Here is a 10306-nt window from a genome sequence, read left to right on the forward strand (position 1 = left end):
GAGAAAAATGAGGTCCCAAGGGCTGTAGTTGTTCCATGTGTGAGAAGTATAGGTCTTAATGGATTAAGACCTTAGATTAAGAGCTTTTGGACGTCCCAAGTGATAAAGTTTGAGACTTTATGAATCTTAGGCATATTTGGCCTAAGGATCTGAAGTTTAGGCTTAAGAGCTTAAGCCATTAAGTAGTTATAAGAACTTAATGAGTAGCGCAGTTACGCCCCGCGTAACACATGAGTACGTCCCGCGTAGCAGTCCAAAGCCCCGATCCCCAGTTGTGAATAAAAGTGTACGCCCCGCGTACCAAGGAGGGTACGCCCCGCATACTCCCCTTATTAGACTTTAATGTTGGGCCATAGAATTTGGGCCGTTTGTGGGTTGTTGGTTTATGGGTCATGTCTGGAAATTATGGATAGAGTATTTTGGGCCCAATTATTGTTATGGACCTTGGATCTAGGCCCATTTGGTGAGGTGGGCCCAATTTAGTAAAATTGGGCCAATATTGGACTTTGTATAAGATTTGGACTTTGGCATTGGCCCGATAAGTGGATGTATGCTTGGCCTAATGGGTATTTGTGCTATGTGGGCTAGTTAGGGACTTGTGGTGAGTTGGTGATTCGAGAATCTGCTTCTTCAGTTCAGAGTATCGGCAATCACGAGGTGAGTTATCCTCACTATATCAACAGGGTCTAAGGCACCAAGGTCGGCCCTTTATCGGAATGAGATCCGGGTAAGTGCTGTTATGTTATTGCTTTGATATGTTTGCATCCTGGTAGATAGGATGGTATATGTTAGAGATCTGGTTAAGATCGGTATCCTGATATGTAGGGTGATGTTATGCTAGTGACCGGTTAGGTCGGTATCCTGGTTAGGATGATAATATGTTATGTGATCTGTTCGATCGGATTGTTGACTGTGAACTGTTATATGATTGTAAGTTTTATGTGCACACGGTTGTTTGGATTGGAGTTGGGTTAGGGTGGGTCCTGCTTTGTGTTGTAGGCCAAGACACCTAGGGCGGACTGGTTGTTCCGAAGGCCCAGCGAGCGGTCCGGATAGGCTGTAGGCCCCACGTGGGCAAACAAGACGTGCCGAGGCCCAGAGAGTGGACCAGGCCGATTAAAGGCCTGATGCGGGTGAACCAGTCATAATGTAGACTCAGATAGTGGACCCGGTGGGTTAAAGGCCCGGTGCGGGCGGACCAACCACACTGCAGACTCAAGGGACATGACTAGACTCAGAGGGTGGACCCGGTGGACTGAAGGCCCGATACGGCGGACCAGTCACATAGTAGACCCGATATGCATGGTTGTTCTGTGATTCGGTTATGATATGACATGTTATATGTCTATGGTATATGTTGTTGGTATTTTGGGGGTATCTCACTAAGCTTTCGGGCTTACAGTTGTGGTTTAATGTTTTTTAGGTTCTTCAGGAGACCATGGCAAGTCGAAGGCATGATCGTACTGCTCCTCGTGTTTATGTTTCATGTTATGTTTCTGGGAATACTATGATAATAAATGTATTGAAAACCTTTTGTAATAACGTGATTAAAATGGGTCGTTTTTGAAAAGTTAAATTTTGTTGAAAATTTTGGTCGTTACATGAGTAGTCACATACTTGACGTATGTTGTTGATTTCTTTTATTTTGCTTTTCTTATCTACAATGTGAGCCAAAAGTGTGCTACATTTCTTCTGTAGATGTTTCTGAGACTTGGTGTAAGAGATGACTTTGAGGTTCTTCCTAGACTTATCACCATGAATAATCAGGGCTTCGCCGTAATTTAAGGGTATTCGTATGGCTTTTTCATGACATATGATTTCAATGTGATGTAAAGATAATCAATCAATGCAATTTATCATATCAAAACTACCGATAGACATTGGCATGAGGTTGATGTGAAAGAGGTAGTTATTTATAGTTAATAGACAATTTCTAGAATTTCATGTGTTTTCTCGGTTTGACCATTAGTGATTTCTACTTCATTGATTTCTTGTAATTTTCTAGACTCATTACTTAACAATTTTCTAAACATCGGGGTTATAAAAGTTCTATCAGCTCTATTGTCGAAGAGTATAGTAGCATATAAATTATTTTTGAGACATGTACCAGATATCACTGAAGAGTCCTAGATAGCTTCCCTGCTTCCGATTACGAATGCTCTGCTGTGACCTAAGCCTCCCTAACTCCTTAACTTTGGGCATTCCTTCTTAAAGTGTCCAATTTCTACAGACACAAAACATGCTCTTCCTCCACCATAGGTTGTTCCAATATTTGTTTTATGATTTAAGGTTGCAGGTGTTGTGCTCTTGTAGTAACTGGCAGTGTGCTTCTTTTTTCTTTCACTTCATGCAAACAAAACAGTCACCTGTGTGCTCACGATTGCACTGACTGCACCATGGAATATTTCCATTGTTCTTCTTGGTTTTATGGGTATTGTTGTCGTGGCTGAATAATTAGTTGCCACGTTTTGTCTCTTCCAGGAAGATTGTCTGGGATTCTTCCAATTAAATTTGTGCTTACTCGTTCCAGATTTGGGAGGTTCATCTTTTGAGACCATAAATTTCCCTTGGATCTCTGTGTTGGTTAGTTGATGAGCTTTCCTTTTGTACTGTCGTATGTTGTAGGTTTTGATGAGATCAACATCCCTTTGATTTGTGATGCTAGACCCCAGATATATCGCTCGATCTTCTTATATTTAGGGGTTAACAGTGTTGGAAACGTCACCGTAAGGTCATTAAATTTAGCAGTATAAGCATTTATCTCTAGACCCTTCATTGTTAGGTTCCATAGTTCTTGTTCCAGCTTTTTTATTTCTTCCCATGGATAGTACTCCTCTACTAGAATTATCTTTAACTCCTCCCATTTCATGGAATATGCGGCATTAATTCCTATTGTATTTACATGGATGTTCCACCATGTTAACGTCGCATCAGCAAAAGTACATACTACAAATCGTACTTCACAATTATCTGAATAGAAGCTTATTTGAAAGACAAATTATGTCTTTTCAATCCACCTGGTGAAATTAACAATCCCTTATGTTCCATGGAATCTCGTTGGTTTGCAATTCATAAAGTCCTTGTAGGTACACATTCTAGTGGTTCCTACATTGCCTTCATTCCTAATTCCACCTGTTGTGACATTAGCTAGAGCTGCAGCTATTCTCTGAGCTATAATTTCTTCAAGTTTTGTTGAACTTATTGAGGGGTTTATTTCTGATGGTGGTTGCGGTTTGTTGTTGTTGTGGTTCTGATTGTTAGTTAATGTTTAGCCGATTACTACTTCTTTTAGGCATTTTTATCTACTTCCAATTATAAACAGAAAGATTATTATGAGTTTTATGAAGTATTTTATGTAGTCATTAATATACAATTACTAATGACTTTAATTATTCTTCAAGGTATAAAACATAGTGAACGATACTATTTGGCACATGATTGTTGTAATATGTGCTTCATATTTATTACCGGTGGTTACATTGGTTTATTGTAGGTTTATATGAGAAAAGTTTCTAAAAACATTGCAAGGTTTCTACACCCTTGCTATAAACTTTTCCCCAATACCTTAACTAGTATGATGCTTATCTCCTATTTTACACAACCACTAATTCTACTCTATCTACCAGCATCCTAGGTGATGACCTAGTGCGTCAGTGACGTGAACCATTTGTTCCTCAAGTGCTTGATTTCTTTTCTCAAGCTCTCCAGTGGGCTCTTCGTTTCTTGAGTTTTTATTGTAGAGTTCTAGTTTTACAATCATTGCGTCATGATTAATCATATTGTTATAAGCAAAATTAATGCGATCATGGACATCCATCACAACCTCTTAATCACACGTTCTTTGTCCTTCTAGCCTTCGCATCCTTCATGAAAGATGAATTGTCTTCCATTAGACAATTTCCATTTTGTTTTTGATTCTCATACTTTTCTCAAACAACTAAGATAAAGTGTCAACTTCAGAAGAAGGTCAGAGATATGGTCGGGATGATTGACCAATCTCATACTTGTTAGCATCTCTTTCTTCTGCTACCCACTTGTCAACCATCTATGCTATTCTTGCAGGTTCATCTTGAATTCTATAGGTATCTGAAGATGTCCCTTTTGGATTCTTCTTAATCCTTATCCATTTTATATGGACTTACGGACCGTGCGTTTTAACTTTGCTCCTCCTGGAAATTGACGATAAAGGGTATTCATTGGGGGTAAGGAAGATGCAACTGATTCTGTCTATTCCATAGCTCGCTTTCTTCCATTGATTCGCTTTCTTCCCATTCATTGGAAGGTAAAGGCACTCCATCTTCAGAGGGTATTGGATGGAAGATAGTTGGGTTCGTAGGTTAGTAAGGATCGCCTGCCAACATAGGGAATGAAGTTGCTTGCTCTTCATCTGTATCTTATATGATTATCCATTCTCGAGAATGGGCCATGTCGAATTCCTAGTTTGAATCACCAAGTATTTAGTCTATCAAATATTAATGTCAATTAAATCGTCCATATGATCTGATCATAATAAAATCTAGTTCTGCACCTACACATAGTTGTGATAGGACCTACGCACATATAAACTTGAGTTGGAATAATTGATCTAAAGCATTCCAGGTGTTTAGGTGTATTCTTTTCAAGGCTTTGAGCCTTTATATATGAATCTATCTTTCTTATTTGTTGTATTCACGCTTTATTAATTCTTTTTTGTTACTTCAGGTCTATCTGATAAAGCGCCGACTAGTCAGGACAGTTGAAAGGGCATGATCATTTTAGCATATAGTCGTTTTGAAATCCAACAACCCAAAGTGATGTATTTATCATGTCACCGCTACCATTAGTAGTCCTTTAATAGATAATTATTAATAAATTATATTATAGGTTATAGGATATACCTATACCTAAACCTAATAGAGTAAGCCTTAGACTATAGTCATGCTTTCTTAAGAAAATACTAGTTCTTTATAGCCAATAGCTTTGATACCAATCTATCACACCCGTAGTCGGTAGCAGAAACATTTTATGGTGTAACGTCATATTTGTATCATAGTCATATAACATACATTGAACAGTACTAAAGAATTTTATAAACTACATACCTTTATTGATGATCGAAAGTTACATTATTATTGTTTGCGAATATTTATTACATAGTATCCAAACTATTACATACGTCTTAACGGATATATGTTCCATACGAATACAAATGATAATAGTAAAACTTCTTTTGTTCAAGAAATATTCAGCATATCAAGTTCCTGAAAACACATGCATTTTGAAAATATGTCAAAATAAAGTTGGTGAGACCACAGGTTTTGACTCCATGTAAAATAGTACTTTTTCCAAGTTTTAAAAAGTATAAAACATAGTATAAAAGAGTCATCCTGACTCATACTTATCTTTAATATATAGTATATATCCTAGGTGTAACAGTTTACTTATTAAATAAGTTATATACCTAAAATCTCCATATAATTAAACAAAGGAAGGTTATTACGTATAAATTCTATACAAATATATATACTAGGTATAACTATTTACTTAATGAATAAGTAAAATACCCATAAATTCCTTTTATCTAGAGTATAAGCAATTAGGAAACTTATACTTAACATTAATACTTGTATATTGACAAAGTATAATGTTTCTAAAAATTTGATACCATGAGTCTATAACCATTGCTAAGACATACAAAACCTCTGACAAAAATATCCAACCATTGATGCCATAAAAGATAATGCCTGGGCTACCACGAAGGATTCCACCCATATAAAAACATTGTGCGTTTCATCGACGCTGGATGAATAAACAAATAAAAGGATAGTTTGTCACTCGCTAAATATTGGGTTGTAACTAACAACAACGAGTGAGGTTGTCAACTTGTATAGTTTTATACACTACTTCCTCGATCACATGGGATTAACAGTTACAAGTCAGAGGAATTCCCTTAAGATTCCCAATCTTAGTTGATGAATATAATAGCTCATGTAGACTTTGTCATCCTGCTAAAGTTCTAACAACAAAAGCATATCCGTGTCTAAAACCCTAAGTTACTAGACTATGTTTTTAAACATTACTCCTAATTTCATAATACTTAGGCAATACAACAACTATAACTTGAAGTAAAACCAGGTTTCATCTTAACATAAACCCAATAACAACAATCTACCTAAGAAGTGTATATAGAACTCTTGAATATACCTCTAGGGCTTTATTAATAACATACTAGGTTTTATCTTGATATAAAAACAATAACAACGATATACTTAACAATTAGTATATATATATATATATATAACTCTTGAGTATAATTTCGGGGCTATATCACAACAAATATATAGAACTCCCGAGTATAATTTAGGGTCTAACATTATTATAATAACATGCTAATAAGTTTAAGATTGTTGTATGTTTTCAATATAGTAAATATATCCTAGTTATCTATGATACAAAACAATTCTATCCCAATAATATAACTATCTATGTTGATACGAACATACTATCATATAAACATAATATTAAATTTTATATAATATTTAGCATGTATTTTCCCCCGAAAACATTAAAAAGTGGGGCTGTGAAACTCATCCTAGTAGCGTGATTTTATACAATCTAACTAGAAACGGTCAGCGGTTCATGATCGACAGGCTTGGCATGCGGAATGCCTTCAAAAATCAAGAGAGAGAGAGAGAGAGAGATAGGAGATTTAGGTGTAAGAAGTTTTAAGATCGAACTTGCTATTTATAGGCTGCCCAAGACAATTTCACATCGTGTACTTATAATTCCACATCATGAATGATAGCTACATTACCTCGTAGATGTGCCCTAGCTGCGGAAGGTGTCAAGATATTGATTTCACATCGTGAACCTTTATGTCCATGTCGTGGAGTCTTAATACATCACTCCTGTAGACTTTCCATATGCATTCTACCCTTAAGAAGTGTCCTAGATCACATTCATGTCGTGAAATTTCATGTTCACATCGTGGAGCATGGCCAATAATGGTTTGTGCCATGTGTCATGCTCTTAGATTGCTACATCTTTGGAAGATCATAAATTTTACATACGAACTCTGTTTTTTATGTTCTATATAGTCACGAGTTGGTAATTCCGAGTACTACAACTTTCTGTTATATTCATGTAGCTAACTCTCACTTTAATTTTAACATTTCTTATTATAGAGTTTTATAGTGTTAGAATTTATCATAACTTCTTCACACGAAGTTAGATTGAGATTTTTTAAATTCTTTTAGAGTTGTAGGGATGTATACTTTGATTTATACTATAAAGTATGTACGAAAGTTCATACTTATATTAGAGTATACCATGAACTACACAATAATCACATTTCTTGATTAACCTAATCACATTACTTGTTTGGTATACTTATATGTAATTGTTGTTGACCTTTTTAGACAGGTGTTACATGATGATTCCAACTTTTGAGAAAATTCTGAAGTACGATCCATTTATGATTAGTACCCAACAGTTGATTGGCTTGAAGTACCATGATGGAACTCTTATTATTGATCATTTGAATTCTTTTCATGGAATTATTAATCAGTTTTTGGAATGGGTATCAAGTTTGAAGATGAGATACAATGTTTATGGCTCCTTAGCACTTTACCAGATTCTTGGGAGACTTTTAGGTCCATATTGGGCACTGTTTATTTAGCGTGGGAAACTCATGTTGCTCTTATATTTATTCTACTCTCTACATTGCTTTATTTAGCATGGGAGACTCATGCTCACTAAAATTCAAATGAATTTTTATTCTCCATTGTTTATTTAGCATGGGAGAATCCTTGACACTTTTGCATGAGAAACTCATTCCAGTACCTTAAACAACCTAACAAGTAAAACATAACCACAACAGTAAATAAACAATGTGGAAAAAAAGATCATTTGACTAAATTTTTCCCATCTTGAATGAACCTTTGAGGATGCAAATAAAAAAGAGTATTTTACTTACATTAAAACAACCCTAATGCAGAGTATATGATCAATAAGGTGAGTATTTTTAGCGTGGAAATCTCCGAAGAAAGGGAGAGTAAAACCACAAGACTACTAGAGATGCTTCGAATCCACTATCACCAATATTTAAGCAATACAAAGTCTTATATAGATGTACTAAATGCATACAATAATCATCAGATACTTGGAATTAAATCACATCAAGTATAGGGAATCAAATAAGAAAGATAAAGAAGAATATCACCAAATAGGGTTGTTGTCCAGAAGCCAACTGTAACATCCCGATATCCGAGGTATGACATTTTTTATACAAGCATGAGTTTGATTGGATGACTCGACGAGTTAGATCCTTAACTTGTCGAGTTGGGTCGCGACCTGGGGACGTGTCAAATTGATGGACTCTACGAGTCGGGTATCCGACTCGCCGAGTCAACACTATGGATGGAAACCCCAATTGCGTCCATATCTTCTAGAGAACGACCCTAAAGAGTCCTTCATCTTGTAGAGTCAGAGGCAGAGCTATCTTGAGCTTATAAGTTTGATTATGCAAAAGAGGAGGAGGTTACAATCGAGAATGCCAAAGGAAATTGCTAGATCTGAAGATTTCATTCAAAGTGTTTCAGTTGAAGGTATTATATTCAACCCCTTTCCTTCCCTAATTGTGTAGATCTATTATTTTGGAAATTAGCTTATATTATCTTCATGATGGGGTTTTGGATGCATCAAACCCCTTTCCAAACTTGAGTGGTAGATTTAGACCTTGTAAGGTCCAGAGAGTCCGAAAGTATGAGATTATAGATGAGCAAACATGGAGTTTGGAAGCTATGAAGCTTTAATGGAGTCTAATGGTATAATGAGCAAAACATACCATGCATGGACATCAAGGTCGAGCCTTTGCATGACTTTTGGGTTGTAGGAGGCCAGATCTAAAGATTGGTGAAGCAGATCTGAGCTTAGGAGGTCGATTGAGTATTTGCATGGATGGAACTCGTTGAGTGCCTTGGTGAACTCGACGAGTCGGATCAGGTTGCCCCACGACTCATGACCATTGGTGACCCGACATGTTGTGTGAGTGGCCCAATGAGTTAAGTGAGACCTTAAAAGGAATTTGAGTACGCGTATGGACTCACCGAGTCGTCGCATGAACTCGACGAGTCTGGTCATAGTGGACTGTTGACATCAGTTGACTTTTGGGTTTAGTCAACCAGTGGACCTTTGGAGCAGTAGAGGGGTAGAATGGTCTTTTACCCTTCTAGAGATTATAGTAAGAGACTTATGTAGCCTTTGTGAGCCATTATTGAATTAAAGTAATTTCTTTATGTGATTAGGTGGAGGCCAGATCAGTATTCCAAGCTCAAGACTGTTTGAGATTTCCTGATGTGAGTCTTCTCACTATACTTTACCTAGAGTGGTAATTAGAGTTATGTGACAGTGTCGTGTTAGAAATGGTTGTCGTGTTTGTCGTGTTTGTCGTTTTTGTCGACACAATTGTAATTATTATCACTATATATATGAAATGGTTGTTGTTTCTTGTGTTCACTATTATGCAATTGTAATGATACTGTACATGACGTCCTCCACCCCAGAACGTATTTCGCCTTTCTCAGTTTTGGGTGTGACATATTGGTATCAGAGCATTGTTTATAGTAAATCAAGTATATCAACCCATAAAAGATATACGAACTATAAACACTTCGGGACTAAAACACTCTGACCAAGAGTATATACTTTTAAATACTAAAATATTTAATTAAGTATATACATATACTTTCACCAATACAAAGGGTCAGTATCATTCTAGAACAGAACAGAAGTATTAAAGATTGTTGAACAACACAATTAAGCTTAGAGACATATAGTCACATCTGGGTGGATGTAGCCTGATCAACTACATCTCTCTAGAAGTGACTAGCATGTGCCTAAGAATGATTGTGGTTTTGCAACAAGTCTAAAAACTTACCGACACTACCACAAGCTCGTTAGAATAAGAATACTATAGGAGTATTCTGCACTCTACTGACTACATATGTGATAACTAAAAGGGTCGTTATTGGTAGGATAATAGTTGATAAGTGGATACATCACGGTTACATGTGACTATGGCGCTATAGACTCAGAATCTGTGACCTTTGCTTCATTTCTTGTTCTTGTTTGATTGGGGATCTGAAGTTAGGGTTGCTTATTCGAAGGACTATCTTGCTTCGGTTACATGTAATTGGTATACACTACACAAGTATTGGCTCGACTAATAATGATCCATCTTATAAGTATCTTAGATTAGTACGTCTGTTAACCTTTTCTTTCCCCCTTTCTCTCGTAGATAGCATGGCTGACTTCCACTATCCCGACG

The sequence above is a fragment of the Lactuca saligna genome, chromosome 6 (assembly GCF_052625555.1).
Source record: "Lactuca saligna cultivar CGN05327 chromosome 6, ASM5262555v1, whole genome shotgun sequence".
In the NCBI taxonomy this organism is placed as follows: domain Eukaryota; kingdom Viridiplantae; phylum Streptophyta; class Magnoliopsida; order Asterales; family Asteraceae; genus Lactuca; species Lactuca saligna.